We start from the raw sequence: 15022 nt of genomic DNA on the forward strand, positions 1-15022 counted from the left end.
CTTTCATCAACATCAACATAAGAACATCTATTTTCCTTTATATACAAAAGAGTGGTATAATGTTAAGAAAAGATTATGTCCTGAAGAATCAAATAAACTGAAATTCCAATCCAAGCGTCACTTTTTATTAGTCATGTGACCTTGAAAAACTACTTAACCTCTTTAAGTTCTAGTTTCCCAATCTATAAATGGGACTTAAGGTTGGTGTGAGTATTAAATGAAGTAGTTTATACAAAGTACATGTATATGGGAAGCATTCAATACATCTTTATTAAGAAAAGCAAATAGTATCTGATTTAAGTTGTTTTTCCAGTAGAACCAATGACTCCATGTTACTATTTACCAGTAGATATTTATAGCATATCCAAGATTAGAAGTAGTTTATGACCATGAGTCAAGTCTAGAGCTTTGGATCTCAATTATTGATTGATAACACTTTTAAGTAACTGAACTAACTGGCCAGATAAGCCAGTGTTTACACAGACTAAACACACACACACACACACACACACACACTCACACATTAATTTATAAAATAAACACGTATTTTACTTCAAATTCTAAAGTCTATTTATTTACTAAAATACAGCAAACCATTTAATCACAATGTTGATCAAAATGCTTAAAATTAATTTTTGCATCTGCTTTCCATGTATATTAAATGGGGCCTCATTAATATTCAAAAACAGTTATAAAAGAAAGCCATTATTTCACATATCATTACATTTTTAAATCAGCTTATAGTAATTATTTATGTGGTAACTGCAACTTAGGAAATTAGTAGCAGAGAATAAAATAAAATTCAATAAATCAAATTTTTATCATTCTACTATCACTTTTGATATTAGCTAGCTTTTGATCTTCACTCATTACATAAAATATATACTTCTTTTTACCAAACTATAAACTATAAGGAGTATTTTTGGATTAAGATTTTACCCTACAACTTAAACTTTTCAGTATCTTTTTTACTTTGTTTTATTTTTAAGGAATCTATGCATCCACCATAAGGTTTGAACTCACAACCAAGAGATCCAGACTCACATACTCTACCGACTGAGCCAGACAGATATCCCTCAAGGTCTTTTTTAAACCGCCTCTGTTAAACAGAACTTCCTAGTCTCAATGTGCTGATTAGAACAATTTTTCTCCAAGTTATTAGTAAATCACTTGCTTTTCTTTCTATCCTATCTTCATAAAGTTAACATTTATCATCCTTTTAAGAAAATAGATTAAGAAAAAACGTATACAGATCACTTTTGTATGAACTCTCCATGACACACTTTCGAAAATCAACATGAATCAATAGATGGTAGAGAAGTAGTGAGCACCTGGCATTTGCTACATGTTAGAACATGTAGCCATTATAAGAAGTAAGTCCAGAGATAAGCTAAAACTATGTTTTATACATCCTAATCTATATTCGGAATACTCTTTTAGTATTAAATAAAAGGAGGTTCTGAACTGAAAATATACCAACTAAGTAAGCTTTTGTTGTATATACTGTAACAGAATATTAAATACACCTCTGCTTGTCAGGTTGAAAACAAAGGTTACTAAAATGAGGAAGGTTTCAATGTCCTCTCTCCAGATGATTCAAGGTGACATAAATTATTGCACAAATACAAAAGCTTCTTTGATCACATTACTACAGTAGAATATTTTGAAACTATTATAGAAATTCACTGGTTTTCCAAAAGACATCATAGACTTTGAAGTTATATTTTAAAGAAATCCCCAATTACCATTTGCCAATATGATCTTACTATTGAACACATTATTAATAATATTTAATTTGAATCTAATATTTTATGCCAGCAATAATAATATACAGTTCAATAAAGCAGATTTATAAGTTAATCATCAACTATTATTTAAAATTAATTAGCTCACTGATAACCCATCTCTTTCCTAAAAGCATCTGTGATGGCCTAGGTAAAGTAAAACTGAAAACAACACAAGGCGACAGAAAACTAAAAATTCAAACTTGAAGGAATGACTGGTTTAGGAAACCCTATAAGAATTAAGTTCAAAACTAAATTCTGAAACTTTTATTAGGAAAAATGAAAAGAGTAAGCATCGAGTTACTTATTAGTAATAATCAGGGGGAGGAGAATCCTAATTCCTGTTATAGAAGTAAGAAAATAGTTTGCATAGCTTCAGTGAATTTACAAAAATAAAAAAGAAAGAGGTGTTATGTTGTATATTAGATTGACTACACATGTTAGAAAATTCTTCTAATAAGGCAATTGTGTGGGGTAAGGCTGAAATAAGTAAAGAAATAAGTAGAAAAATAAGTAGCATGAAATAAGTAAACAGGACTACATATGAACCATCTCAAGTCCTATCTTAATTCAAGATGAAGTTGATAACCTATTTATTCTAAAGTTTAATAGGGGCACATGAATGGCTGAGTTGGTTAACCGTCGACCTTTGATTTCAGCTCAGGTCATGATCTCTCGGTTTGTAAGAACAAGCCCCCCATCAGGCTTGGCACTGACAGCACCGGGCCTACTTGGGATTCTCTCTCCCCCTCTCTCTCTGCCCCTCCCCCACTTGTGCACACACACTCTCTCTTTCAAAATAAATATTTAAAAAACAGGGGGGTCTGGATGGCTCAGTCAGTTGAGTGTCCAACTTCGGCTCAGGTCATGATCTCTCGGTTTGTGAGTTTGAGCCCTGCATCGGGCTCTGTGCTGACAGCTCAGAGCCTGAAGCCTGCTTCAGATTCTGTGTCTCCCTGTCTCTCAGCCCCTCCCCTGCTGATGCTCTCTCTCTCTCAACATTAAAAAATTTTTTTTATATTTAAAAAATAATAAACTTTAATAAAATAAACTTTAAATGGTAAATGGTAAAAATATCCTCACTGGGAACCTACCAATGACATAAGGTACAAATGTTCTATGTATTATTTGAAAGAAAATGTGTTAGATACCAAGAATTTGGACATTCCTAGTAAATATTTATTGTAAAAGATAACTAATTGTGTAAGGTGGTGTCCACTTGAATTCTTCTCTAGGCTTATGGCTACATGGCGATAAATGTATGAATTGTTTTTGACAGAACCTATACTTTTTCACTGTAAAGTAATTAGATCTGTTCATATTGTCAATACCGTTAATATGAACAAGATAACCTTAAATGATAATTTTTAATTTAAAAAAGCTAACAAATGTCATCTCTGTCTCTGAGAAACAAAAATATGGGTTATGTAAAATCTTGATCCTTATTACCTTTCTTTCCCCTTCCAAGACCTATCTTTTCATGTGTGCCAATGGATGTCATTATATCCTACCTTCTCCAGGACTATACTCTTATCAATTTTTCCTTTCTCTTCTGCATCATCCTCTCTCTTACATTTTACTGGTTCCATTGGTTTTGAACTAGAATGTTCAACATGTTCTAGTTTCTCCATTTTTTTTTCATGTTATTTTCCCTTCAAATACAGGTTCCTCTCACTGTTTTCTTTTTGTAGGCAGGTTTGAGTTTGGTTGGGAAAATAAGTAAGAAACATATCCATCTAAAGACTTCTATTTTTACTTATGAGTTCAGAAAAACAACTGGTAAGAATCTTGAAACAGTTTATAAATTTGGAACAATCATCATAAAGACAAAAAATTAGCTTACTGAAGATACATATTAAGGTTGTTGAGTGATTAGAATGACCATAACTGATATAACCTTCTCATTCTAATTATTATATATGCTGAGAACTAGGGACCCTTTGTAAAGAAAAAGACAAGTGAAAACATTCCACTTAATTAAGTTGTAATTTTGGCAATGAAAAGTCTTAAACTTGTAATTTCAACAAGTTCCTTGAATATGTTTTAACTTATGCTTCCACATTTGAACATATTTAAATATCAACCAAATGGTTATTACTGATACTCTTTTGAATTTCTGAATTTTACATGACCGCCTTGAATAAATATACCTTAACTATTTTAGTTCCTTATGAACATTTTAAATGTAAATTTTACTCTTGTATAATTATGTCATTTTTAAATGTGTAACTTTGTATACAAAATGCAACAATATGTTTTCTGGGTTGAGATGAGGTCTCACTCAAAAACTGTTAGCAAAAAAAAAAAACAAGAAAAGAAAAGAAAACACAGTAGGGATACATTGAAGACTCAATGCAGAGGTGCAAGACACAGATACACAGAGCAACAATCCCTGATTCCAGTCTATTCCTGATGTGAATCCCAGGACTTTGAAGACCATAAAATTCTTCCATAAATCCTCCTTTTAAAAAATATTTCTTAGGGGCACCTGGATGGCTCAGTTGATTAAGCATCCAACTTCAGCTCAGGTCATGATTTCATGGTTTGTAATTTTGAGCCCTATGTCGGGCTCTGTACAGACAGCTCAGAGCCTGAAGCCTGTTTCAGATTTTGTGTCTCTGTCTCTCTCTGCCCCTCCCCAACTTGCATTCTGTTTCTCTCTCTCTCTCTCTCTCTCTCTCTCTCTCTCTCTCTCTCTCAAAAATGAATAAACACTTTTTAAAAAATTTGTTAAATAAATAAAATAAATAAAAATTGTTTCTTGGGAGTTTGGGAAGATGGTGGAAGAGTAGGAGAACCCTATATTCATCTCACCCCACAAACACAACTAGATAACTATCAAATCATCCTAAATACCCCAGAAATTGACTTGAAGACTGGTAGAACAAACTACACAACTAAAGGGAGAGTAGAGGCCACATTGAAGAAGGTAGGAAGTGCAGAGACATGGGTTAGGGGAGAAACAGATCACAGGTACTGCAGAGAGGAGGCAGCTGAAGTCACAGAGAAGGGTGAGAGAGACAGGAGCACACTGGGGGAACTCACAAGAAGAATGTTTTCCAAAACCACTGGCTTAGGAAACAAAAAAGGCTGAATTTCGTGAGTTCTTCAAACCAGGAGGGCTTAAAGACTGGAGTTTTAAAGGTCAGCAGGCTTGGCTGGGATATAGCCCTGAGGACATTGCACTGCTCCTAGAGAGAAGGCAGGCACACAACACCAGGGGAAGACATCCTAGAAACAACAATCTGAAGTACACCCGAGAACACAGAGGGGAGGTTATTCAATCTTCTCAGAGTGAATCCCTGAGAGGCAACATTCAGGGAGACACCTCTGCAGAAACAAAGGAACTGGCCAGTGCCATTACCCTCCTCTGCCCTTCAGAATAAACAGAGCCACCTGTGGAAGCAGCACAATGCTGACAGTGGCTGCCTAACTTGCATACACCAAGCCCCACCTTCCTGCTCTCTGGCAAGACTTCCCTTCTCAGTCAGGCTTGCCTCAGTCCCAGTGTGGTAGGCTCCTCTCCCAGAAGATCAACACAAACATGTGCTCAAACCACATCTCCCAACCAGAGACTTCTGCAGGGTCTCAGTTCTGGTGGAAGTGGTGTCAGATCTCATTTCACAAGCATAACAGAGCAAACTTAAACTCGCCACATTCAGACCAAGGACAAAACACTGTCTCTGCAGGCAAGGAGAGCCTCTGCAGATGACTGGCCTGAAAGACAGAGCAGCCAAAACACAATAAGAGAGCACACAGAGCACACACTGGAGACTACCTGATGTGCCAGGTCCTGGGCACTTCATAATCTCTTCTTCAAAAGGCCATTACTTTCAGGAACAGGATACATAATTGACTTTTCTAATACAGAGAAGAAGGCAGACACTTAGATAAAATGCAAAGACAGAGAAATTTATACCAAATGAAAGAACAAGATAAGGCCACAGCCAGAGGTTTAAGATAACTAGATATAAGTAACATGCCTAATAGAGAATTTAACAATCATAAAGATACACACTGGGCTTGAGAAAAGAATAGAAGATATCAATGAGACCCTTACCACAGAGATTAAAAAGTTTAAAAAGAATCAGAGATGAAGAATACAATAAATGATATTGGAAACAGGCTTGATGCAATGAATAGCAGGCTGGAAGAATCAGAGGAAATAATTGGTGACTTAGAAGACAAAATAATGGAAAGTAAGGAAGAGGAACAAAAGAGACAAAGAAGAATTCGCAACACAAGAATAGACTTAGGAAACTCAGTGACTCCATCAGATGTAATAACGTTTATATTATAGAAGTCCTAGCAGAAGAAGAGAAAGAAAAGGGGGTAGAAAATTTATCTGAAGATATTATAGTTGAAAACTTCCCTAATCTGGGGAAAGAAACAGACATCCAGATCCAGGAGGCACAGAGAACTCCCAACAAAATCAACAAAAGAAGGCCAACACCAAGACATATTGTAATTAAGTTTGAAAAATACAGTGCTAAAAGTTTTAATGTTTTTATTAACGTTTATTTATTTTTGAGAGAGACAGAGTGCAAGTAGGGGAGGGGCCGAGAGAGAAGGAGACACAGAATCCAAAGCAGGCTCCAGGCTCTGAGTTGTCAGCACAGAACCCAATATGGGGCTCTAACTCACAAACCACAAAATCATGACCTGAGCTGAAGTCAGACGCTTAACTGAGCCACCTAGGCACCAGTAATGATAAAAAGTTTTGAAAGCAGCAAGACAAAAGAAATCCTTAACTTACAAAGGAAGACCCATAAAGCTAGCTGGAGATTTCTCAAAAGAAACTTGGCAAGCCAGAAGCGAATGGCATGATATATTCAAAGTACTGAATAATAATTGGCAGAAAAATCTGCTGCCAATAATACTCTATCCAACAAGGCTATCATTCAGAATAGAAAGTAATTTCAAAATAGAAATAAATTCAAAATGGATCAAAGACCTAAATGTGAGACCTGAAACCATATAAATACTAGAGGAGAACACATGCAGTAACCTCTCTGATATCTGCCATAGCAATTTCTTTCTATATATATCTCCTGAGGCAAGAGAAACAAAAACAAAAATAAACTACTGGGACTTCATCAAAATAAAAATCTTCTGCACAGTGAAGGAAACAATCAACAAAACTAAAAGCAACCTACTGAATGGGAGAAAGTATTCACAAATGACATATCCAATAAAGGGTTAGTATCCAAAATATATAAAGAACTGATAAAACTCAACATGCAGAAAACCAATAATCCAATGAAAAATGGGCAGAAGACACTAATAGATATTTTTCTGAAGAAGACATACAGATTGCCAACAGACACATGAAAAGCTGTTCAAAGTCACTCATCATCAGGGAAATACAAATCAAAACCACAATGAGATATCACCTCACACCTGTCAGAATGGCTAAAATCAGCAATACAAGAAACAACAGGTATTGGCAAAGATATGTAGAAAGGGGAACCCTCCTGCATTCTTGGTGAGAATGCACACTGGTACAGCCACTCTCGAAAACAGTATAAAGCTTCCTCAAAAAATTAAAAATAGAACTACCCTACTATCCAGCAATCACACTACTAGGAACTAAAGAACACAAAAAAACTACTAGGAACTAAAGAACACAAAAAAACTAATTCAAAGGGATACATGCACCCTGCTGTTTATACTAGCATTATGATAGCTAAATTAAACATCCCAAGTGTCCATAGACATAAATGGATAAGGAATATGTGGTATATATGTACAATGGAATATTACTCAGCCATTAAAAAAAGAATGAATTCTTGCCATTTTCAAGGACATGGACAGACCTAAGAGTATAATGCTAAGCAAAATAAGTCAGTCAGAGGAAGACAAATACCATATGATTTTGTTCATATATTGGAATTTAAGAAACAAAACAAAGGAGCAATGGGGGTTGCAGGGAGAGAGAATGGAACAAATCAAGAAACAGACTCTTAACTACAAAAAACAAACTGATGGTTACCAGAAGGGAGATGAGTGGGGGGATGGGTGAAATAGGGGATGGGAATTAAGAAGTGCACTTGTCATCTCATGAGCACCAGATGTTGTATGGAATTGTGAATCACTATACTGCCTACACGAAACTAATATTAGACTGTATGTTAACTGGAATTTAAATTAAAACTTTAAGAAAATAAAAATTTTTTAACTAAAAAATTAATAAATAAATAATGCTTCTTGTCCAATTATCTTCAAAGAAAAGATTTTCAGAACAGTTGTTTATGTAAGCCATCTCTACTTGCTTACCTCATACCATTCAAAGAACTGCAGTCTACTTCAACCTATACCACTTAAACAACAGGAATATTAAATGGAACATCTTTTATTATCCTTCATCAATGATTCAAAATCATGAATCACTCTAGTTTACTTCATAAGTGGACCACAATATTCTTGCACAGGCTTCAATTTTACTTTGAGTTTTCTCCACACAGTTGGCCTTTCTTCTGCTCCTAAAACACACCAAGCATATTCCTTTCTAAAGCTCTGGGGAGGAATATTCTCATCTACCCCACCATGAACTCAAAACTGTACACATAAGCACAAAGGCACTGGTGTCTTGCCATGATTAGTACTCACTCATAATAAAGTTTTCAGGGTTTTTTTTATCGTTTCTACATTGAGCATTCAGACTCCACTCCCTGTCCTACTCTCATAGTATGCTATACTTCTTCACAGAAATGACCACAAGCTATAATTGTGATGTAATTGTTTCATGTCTTTCCAAACCCCTGCCACCCAACATGATCTAAAAACTGTGGACCCCCTAAAAAAGATGCCGTACCATTGAACCTACATTAACAATGCACCTGTGCAATAAAAAATCCACATACAACTTCTGACTCTTCAGAAATTTACTAACAGCCTACTGTTGACCAGAAGCCTTACTGATAACACAGTCGATTAATACATATAACATACAAAATATGTGTTAATTTTTGCTTGCAAGCAAGCAAAAGAAAATGTCATCAAGAAAATCAGAGGGAAGAGAAAATACACTTATTTAATACTATAGTATTTGTACTGTAGTATTGTAGTGTATTTATTTTTTAAAAATCCATGTATAATTAGACCCACACAGTTCAAACTCATGTTTGACAGTCAGCTGTATTTATTTTATTTAACACTATACATCCTATATGCTTTTCCCATAGTTTACACCTAATACATAGCAATACCACCTATGTAATTTAAAAATAAAATTTATTCAGCAAAGGTTTTTTAGAGCTCATACTACTCTTTCATTAGAAAAGGGAATTTGGAGGGGCACCTGGGTGGCGCAGTCGGTTAGGCGTCCGACTTCAGCCAGGTCACGATCTCGCGGTCCGGGAGTTCGAGCCCCGCGTCGGGCTCTGGGCTGATGGCTCAGAGCCTGGAGCCTGTTTCCGATTCTGTGTCTCCCTGTCTCTCTGCCCCTCCCCCGTTCATGCTCTGTCTCTCTCTGTCCCAAAAATAAATAAACGTTGAAAAAAAAAAAAAGAAGAAGAAACATCAGAGTGGCTACAGAATACTAAGCAGGGAGGAGAATGGTAGCAGGTGACGTCTTCATAGGCAATGCATGCCTCGTCACCATTGCTTAGAAAAAAAAAATAAATAAAAAATAAATAAATAAAAAAAAGAAAAGGGAATTTGGAAATATTAATTTTTTCAAATGTTTAATTTAGAGCCTGAATATAATATAGTTTTCTTCAAGTGTGTCAATGTTTATCTACTAGTATTGGCTGTCTATAATGCTGTCTTGAGACTGACTCTGATGCTGAGGCTAGGTTCAGCAAAAAAGTAATGAGACAGATAAATTCTCTCTGCTAGGGATGAGGGAAGAATTCATAGAATATAGTTCTTGCTTTTCATGTTTGACATCCTTGGTCTAGTAAAATTAAATCACCCAGGGTGCCAACTACATACTTAGTTGAGTAATTACCTTATTTGAATTATAATTGAGATTAAGTTCTAAGATTATTTTACTGGTTTGAAAGAAATACAGGCATGAAATCTAATTTACAGGTTAGCCCAAATGCTTTTATAGCCTAAATCCATTCCAAATGTCTCTTTGAGGAAATCAGTGGGTGGATCCTATCTTGAAAATTATATCACTATATCAAGGCTCAGGAGAACTTAATATCCTCCTAACTCTGGATCCTAAGTATCTTAACTAATTTCATTTGCCCATTTGGAAAATAAGGATTATACAACGTTATGTGAGTAACTATTACAGGAAACAATGCAATAATTTTATAGTTATGCTTAATTACATTTTGTAAAAACAATTTTTTTTTAATATTGGCTTTAATTTTGGCATAATAGAATGCTGAGTGACAAAACATCAAAAGGCAACAGTTTAGATATAATTTTTAAAATAAATAACTAATTTGAAACAATAATGCAGGCTAGTAAAGAAAGGGCCCAGCCTTGGATATGATTCCAAAAAAAAAACTTAATAGTCTCACTTAGAATTAACATCACTTAACTCTAGGGAAGTAGAACTCAGTAATTCAGGTTTCATTATGTAAACATCTTCGGCATTTCATTTACTTTCTGAGCGCAAACAGCTGGTGAAACAATAGAAGTACAAGATTATTTGAAAATTAGTTCTTGGATTGATTCTCAAAATGGCTCTAGGACAGAAGCAAATGTTTCAATCTGTTGTGTGTTACGTGAAATTATTATTTTTCTGCTTGATAAAAAATAATAATAACTTTTAAGGTAAAATCTGTTTGGAACACAAAATTTTGATTTGCAGCATAAATAAACAACATCAAGAAAGTAGCCAAATATAAGTGTCATTCTTATTACCAAGTCGCAGTCTAGACACTGCTATTAATATCTGTGTCCATTCCTTAATCTTAAATTCAAGCACCCCACTTTCTGTGTGCTTCTAGGTCCGTTCAGGATTACAATTCTAATTACTTTTTAAAATTTCCTCTGTGACCTATAATAAATTGATAATACAAACATCCATCACTCTTATTTCCTCATTTCACTCATTATCCAGATTAGATTGCATGTTTCTTTATTAAAATCCCTTGCATATACTTTAAAGGCTTTTATTGTGCCAAACTAAATCTCAGTTCTGGTTAAATCCAGTTGATCATCTACTCCATGCATGCTTGTACCATGGAGCCAGGTCACCCTTAAATTTATTCCCATAAACTTCAGGTGGGCCTTAGTGCATTAATGAATCTACCAGTATTTCCTATCTTTTCTTCTCAAACTTCCCATGTCTTCCTTCATCCTCATTCCAGACCATGACTTGCTTCCAATATTACTGAAACACAAAAGCAACAAAAAAAAAGCCCTTCTAAGCACCAACCACTTCATGTTGATCCAAGAACTGTATTTATCTCTGTTTACACTCACCTCTCTCTTAATAGATGAATCATTTGTGCTCTTATTTACAGCCAATTTCTCTAGCTCACATCCCTTTTGCCAAAAGAATGATATTACATCACGCTGGCAACTTTCCAATATTTTCCCACAATCTTAATTATTTCTTTTCAAGTACGTTATTTTTTTTAATGCCTATTTATTTTTGAGAGAGAGCATGAGTGGGGGGCGAGCGGAAAGAGGGGGACAGAGGATCAAAAGCAAGTTCTATACTGACAGCAGTGAGCCCCATGCTGGGCTCAAACTCACCAGTGCTGTGAAATCATGACCTCAGCCAAAGTTGGACACTCAACCAAATGAGCCACCCAGGCACTCTTCAAGTACATTGTTCTTATCCACAAACAAATATTATTTATATCATGAAAAACAAACAAACAAAAATGGTTGACCCCACATCCCCATCTAGGTGCAGCTCTTTATTTCTGCTCACTTTTACAACAAAACTTTCTGAAATAGTTACCAATATTTTCTGCCTCTTCCCACCCTCTTTGAACTTGTCCTAATTAGGCTTTCATCCTACCACTCTACCAACACCACTCTTGATAATGTCACCAAAGGCTTCCATGTTGCTGAATCCAATGATCAATTCTCAGTCTTCTCATTGCTTGATATATTGGCAAAATTTGCTAAAACTGATGTCAGTGGCATGCTTCAGTCTCCTTTGCTGTTCCCTCTTCATCTCCCTAACATCTAAACACTGAAGTATATTTGAACTCAAGCCTCTATACTCAGTCCTTATGTGATGTCAATTAGGATTGTGTTTTAAAGTTCTACCTACAAGTTACTTCCAAAATTATAGCCACACCTGATACCTTGAAACCCAGACCTGTACTTCCAATTATCTACTTGACATACTCATTTGCATATCTACTGGGCATCCCAGATTTCTTATGTCCAAAACCAAACTCCCAGTGTTCTCTCTCAAAATATGCTTCTCTTAACATTCTTCTACTTCCCAGTGGTAGCAACTCTAATCATCCAGTTGATCAGGACAGAAACCCAAAATCATTTTTGATTTATTTTTTTCTTTCACATCCTAAATCAATCCATTAGCTAATCCTACTTTATCTACCTTAAAACACCCTTAATCTGTACACTTCTCATGACCTCCATCCATTTCTGCCATGGTCAAGGCATAATTATCTCTGGCTTAAATGTGTGCAAAAGTCATCAATACGGTTCCTTTACTTTCTGTTCCTATCTCCCCTTTTCACTTTTTATTAGCCACACTAGCTTCCTTGATGACTTGAAACAGGATAAGCATACTCCTGCTCAGTGCCTGTGCCCTTTGCTGTTATCTCTGCTCAGATTATTTCTCTCCCAGATATCCACGTCTCATTTCTATCAACTCAGTCAGATATTTATTCAAAAACCCCATCTTGGTAAGTCCTTCCCTATTTAATATCATATCTAATCCCATCACATATCTTTAGAATATATTTTATATAACATGATATATATGATATATTTTGATATATGAATGACTATTCTATGTGGTATGTCAGAGGCAAGCATCATTTTTCAAAGCAAAATAAATAAATTACTCAAAACATCAGTCATTAATATGGTCAATCATATTCCTTTGGCATCCTTTAATTTTTCTTGTTAACCTGACAAGTTAACTACATAGACAAAACGTTATACTTTGTAAATAATAATTAATGGATATATTAAAATATTATTAATAGATATATTGCATTAGGTTTAGAAGAAAAACATAATAGGCCTAAGATTATTATAACTTCTAAACTCTTAATTTCCTTACGGTTTTAAACAGTCTCATTCACATTGTTCATCTTAAAATGAATAAAAGCTTTAAAAGGGAAACAATATATGATTTTCCTCTAAGGTTGTGTATAGCAGTGCAATATTTTGAGCAAATTAAAATAAAATTTGTACCAAATCAAAAGCTTCAGTACTAGCAACACCACTTTTCAAAATGTTACTGTGATTTATAAAAGCAAATAAAATCATTTATTTTTATATGCAAATGCAAAGGTTGACTTGAACAAAGGAAAAAATGCAAAGGTTGACTTGAACAAAGCCTTTAAGGTCACAGTGCTAGTCAATCAGTAGTTAAACTGGTGCTCTCAAATTTTATCATTCATAAAAATCACCTGAATAGCTGGATGAAATGTGGATGACTGAACCTTCTATTCCTAATTTTTTGACTCAGTATATCTGGGGTGAGGCTTGATAATTTCATTTTTATCAATTCTCCAGGTGATGTTAAATGAGAAATTACAGTTTGAAAACCAGTGGCTTAAACTATCATGCAGATTTACTAAAATATAAACTCCAGAAAACAAAACAAAACAAAACAAAAAACAAAACCCCAAAAAACTCCCACTCATTCCACATACTTAGAGAAGAAAGTATTTATTTTTTTATTGTTTGGTTGATGTTGGAATTTCCTTTTTCCATGTGTGGAATTCACACCACCCTTCAGCCAATATCACCAAAACAAAGCAATTTCAGAACAATTGCTTTAAAACATGTATCTAATAATATTGTGATATCTTAGATTATTTGGCTACAGCTATAATCTATAGTTTTATACATACAACTCCCTGTTGTGTTACTTCTATAGAGGGAAAACCAGGATAAAATGAACAGAAGTTTTAGAGTTTCATAGAGAATTTTATCAAAATCAAAGCAAGAGTACTTCAGTGAGTCTAACTCTGTGGTGTTATTCTTTATTTACTAAATATTCAGCTGAATCTCTTAAAATCTAATTGCCAACATAAAGAGGAAAAACCCTTAGCTTCTCCTCATAGCCTGTACTGTTTACTGACATTTTGCTAGAAAATACGTCCTCTGAATTCAACCTAATCATTTACAACCACCATATTTTCTCTTCACACTCATCAAAATTAAAGAGGTTATGTGCCCATCTTCATGCTATAGTGCAGGTGTGTGTCCCAGCTGGGCTACATACCAGCCTACCACCTCCCACACTGAATAATCTAGGTAGAAGAAAAGCAATGCAATTCACCCAAACAGAGCAGAAAGAAAAAAAAAAGGTGATAACTTAAGAGACCTTTGGGACAACATCAAGTGAAAAAGCACGTAACAGGAAAGCATATGAACATATGAAAGTAAAATTCTCACTGGAAAAGGTAAATATTTCTATATAGTAAAGGTAGAAAAGCAATCAGTGCTAAAGTATGAAGTTTAAAAGACAAAAATAGTAAAATTAACTAAAACTATAATAATTAGTTAAGGAAAGTATAAAATAAAAAGTCCTAAAATGTAACATTGAAAATATAAAATGTCAGGAGGGATGTAAAATTTTGGAATGTGTTCAAGTTTAAGTTGCTATCAACTCAGAACAGATATTACATACATGTAAAGTTATATGTGAGCCTCACAGTAACCACAAAGCAAAGATTTAGAACAAATACACACACACACACACACACACACACACAAATGATAAAACAATCTAAATATAATGCTAAAGAAAGCCATCAAACCACAAAGGAGCAAAGAGAAAAAGAAAAGAGCAAAAGGAACTATGAAAATAGTCACAAAACAGTTAACCTAATGGCAACAAGTACATACCTATCAATAATTACTTTAAAGGTACATGGACTAAAATCTCTAATCAAAAGACAGAGTGGCTGAGTGTATAACAAACAAGATCCATCTATACGTAGCCTCTAAGAGACTCACTTCAGAAGTAAGGACACACACAGGGGCACCTGGGTGGCTCAGTTAGTTGAGCCTCCAACTTTGGCTCAGGTCATGATCTCACAGCTTGTGGGTTGGAGCCCCATGTCAGGATCTCTGCTGACAGCTCAGAGCCTGGAGTCTGCTTCAGA

The sequence above is a fragment of the Prionailurus bengalensis genome, chromosome B2 (genome assembly GCF_016509475.1).
Source record: "Prionailurus bengalensis isolate Pbe53 chromosome B2, Fcat_Pben_1.1_paternal_pri, whole genome shotgun sequence".
Lineage (NCBI taxonomy): Eukaryota > Metazoa > Chordata > Mammalia > Carnivora > Felidae > Prionailurus > Prionailurus bengalensis.